The following is a 3,540-nucleotide window of genomic DNA, read 5'->3' on the forward strand; positions in this document are numbered from 1 at the left end:
AAGTAAAAGAAAAGTAAAAGAAAAAGATTCATTGAGATGTTTAATTTTTTTCAGTTTTCATGTTTATTAATTTTTCAGTTTCCATGGTTATTAATTTTTCTGTTTTCTTTTGTTTCATTGAGGGTTAAACAATTTTTTTTAGTTGAGGGAGATGACCCAAAATACCGATATTCCTCGTAAAACGGGAGAGATAACCCAATTTTTTTAATGGGGGTGCGATAACCAAAAAGTATCGCTAACTATTACTGTTATAGTACTTTTTTTTATTTTCTTCGAGAAAAAGGTAAATTTGAGTGAAAATATTTTAAAGTTACGAAACTAAGCGGCATGACTTACCGCCCTAGTTCTACAATAGCAAGCGCATTTCTTGCTACAAGCGACACTCGTAGAAAGTTTACAAAGTGCTACCATGCATCTAGTGGAGCATCCACCAGAAAAGAATACTGCTTCTACTCCAACACACAGCGCCAATGATATCAACATCAATTTTAAAGTTAAAGAAACCATTTTCTGCAAAAAAAAAAAGAAAAACAGAACACACTACAATTAATACAACTATACGATAATATTCCTGCATATTCAAATATAAGTTTAAACTTTCTGCTACCTCATATATTAATTTTAAAAAAAACAAGGTAGGATGTTTTCCACAGTTTACTGTAGCTAGTTTAATGTTTTGACATGCAGGTGAGCCCTTCCCACTCCCACCTACTTTCTCGCTTCTGTAACAGATGATGGAAGCGGCAGCGAAAGTGCTGTTTTCTGATTGGCTGAAAATTCTGAAAATTATCAAACTTTGAACATCTGTAACATTTTCATAAAGTTTTTCTAGAATAAATGAATAACAAATTCGGATTCAGCGTCAAAAATTACAGCTATATGATACATTAAAAATGTTTTTTAAAGAGTTAGACATGCACTGACGATAACCACAAAGATCCCACGCATATACATACATGCATACATACATACATACATACATACATACAGACAGACAGACAGACAGACAGACAGACAGACAGGCATACGCACACACACACACACACACACATACACACACACACACACACACACACACACACACACACACACACACACACACACACACACACACACACACACACACACACACACACACACATGAAACACTATGTTTTGTTAGTAAATGCTTAAAAGAGAATCTGGATAAACTGGGATTTTCAGAAAGAGAAATTGTCCGGTTAATTCGTACATTACGAGTGCAATCTGTGAGTAGAACAGTAAAAATATACAACACTTTTCTCAAGTTCCAAATGTGAATTTGTCTGTATTATCTATATCCCAAAGATGGAGCTTTGTATCTTTGTTGGAAACCGGCTCCCTCCTCAGTGGAAGATTTATAATAATTAAGAAATAGAAGAAGCACATAATGCATAGTACTATGACCACTTCCTAAACTCGATAAGTCCTTAAAAACTTTCCAAGAGGTTCCTGTGCACGAATTTGTTTTGAGCGAGTAAAGTGCCGCACAACACTGAACCCACTTTCAGTACAATGAGCTATAAAACTAGTGGCACAACAGGGGTTGAGACGCCCGGAAACCATCTGCACTTCAGACTTTGTTCTTTTCTTGATACAAGTTTCCCTTCTACTAGAAGGAAATTCTTTCGACACTAGAGGCCCTATATTCCCGATGGTTGACGTGGCATTTAACTCATAGCTGGGACCCGATTAGATGCTACCCCTCCGGGTCAGAATACACGTGGGAACAATAATTTTTTAGCAAACAAACCCTCAGCTTTCACGACATAGTTTGATGCATTCAGTAGTAACATATCATGTAGGCCGAAATGTTCTTCCTATTCCTAACTATATAAATATGAAAATGCAAATGTTTAAAATTAAATCCGCCTATGCAATAGATCCTAGAACTTTTTCTTTGTAAGCCGAGTACTTATTCAATCGGTATCTTTTGCCGAACCCCGCTATATTTACAAGGGCGTCAACACATCAACATCGGTTGTCAAGCGATGGTGGGGGGAAAACACAGACACAAAGGTACACATACATGAATATATATAGATATTGGTATGTATATATATATGTGTGTTAGAAGGTTTGGAGGTGATGTACAGATATTATATGTTAGAAAAAATAATGTATTCAGAGATCTGGATGGTTGTACATATACAAATATCTGTTTATATACAACCATCCAGACCTCTGAATACCTTATTTTTTCTAATATATATATATATATATATATATAGTGAGAATTTATAAGCAAACAAAAGACGAAGACGGGTGTGTAAACAATAAACAGATGTATTAGTTTAACGCTCGGGAAGTTAGAAAGTCTTTTACGTTTCAAGCCTACGCTCTTCGACAGAAAGGAACACACAAATAAACAGGGAGAGAAAATAAAATATATATAAAATAAAATATAGAATAATATATATGTATATCTGTAATATAATATGCGACAATTATTCGGTTGCTATAATAATTGTCACATATTATATTACAGATAAATTCCTCTATTTGCATAATATCGAGGTCTCTTTCATTCTTTTGTTGTCTTACCATTACTATTAATATATATATACATACATATATATATATGACGGGCTTCTTTTAGTTTCCGTCTACCAAATCCACTTACAAGGCCTTGTTCGGTCCGAGGCTATAGTAGAAGACACTTGCCCGGCGTGCTACGGATTGGGACTGAACCCAGTGCCATGTGGTTGGGAAGCAAGCTGCATACCACACAGCCACGCCTGCGCCTATATGTATATGATTGTATGTATGTATGTATGTATAAAACTAGCATTTGTTTTAACACCAAGTGGACATTTCCTCTAGCAGGTTAACGATGCTCAACTGCATCCGAGATACTGCGAGGAAGAGAAATTGTCCTCTTCGGGTTAAAAAAAATCGCAGTAAAGTCTTTTCGAACGGACAGCCATGTTGAAGTGGCAACGAACATTACTTGTTAGCACAACTACTTCATTAGTCTATTAGAAAGATTTTAGAACGAGCATTTTTGCTTGTTGCAAAATCAGCGACCGTACGTCGCTTTGAATTATATATGTTGCGTGCAGAAGCGAGCTACTGCCATCTCTTGTAGACGAGGTATCTAGTACTGAAGAGAGGCAGAAATAGCCCGAAACCAGGCTAGTCTACTGGTCCAGCGCTAGAAGGTATTAGGGATTCACTCCCCTGCTCGCAATATCTCGGATGCGGGAGTGCATCGTTAATCAGCTAGAGGAGAAGTCCTACTGAGGTTAAAAAATCGCACTAAAGTCAGTTCAAAGGGACAGCCATGTTGAAGTGGCTACGAACATTACTTGTTAGGACAATTACCGCGTTAATCTTCTAAAGAGATTTTAGAACTAGCATTTTTGCGCGCGCGCGCACACACACACACAGACACACATCGTGTGTATATATGTATACATACACACACATATATATTCAACCAATGAATTTGTCTCCATGTATAGCCTCTATAGTCAACATCTGTATAGCACCTTACTTTTTGTATCGATCAATGCGTTTCCC

The 3,540-nt window shown here is 36.7% G+C and overlaps 2 long non-coding RNA genes across 2 annotated transcripts in view; one reads left to right on the forward strand and one right to left on the reverse strand.

The window, feature by feature from the left end:
- Nucleotides 1-535, reverse strand: part of LOC106875687 (uncharacterized) — a 2,361-nt gene extending 1,826 nt beyond the window's left edge. The window contains exon 1 of the long non-coding RNA XR_001410150.2: nucleotides 337-535. This is a non-coding gene — a long non-coding RNA (uncharacterized LOC106875687). The remainder of the gene's footprint in view (nucleotides 1-336) is intronic.
- The window catches only part of LOC128248882 (uncharacterized), a 106,714-nt gene that overhangs the window by 13,812 nt on the left and 89,362 nt on the right, over nucleotides 1-3,540 (forward strand). The window lies entirely within an intron of this gene.

The sequence above is a fragment of the Octopus bimaculoides genome, chromosome 1 (genome assembly GCF_001194135.2).
Source record: "Octopus bimaculoides isolate UCB-OBI-ISO-001 chromosome 1, ASM119413v2, whole genome shotgun sequence".
Lineage (NCBI taxonomy): Eukaryota > Metazoa > Mollusca > Cephalopoda > Octopoda > Octopodidae > Octopus > Octopus bimaculoides.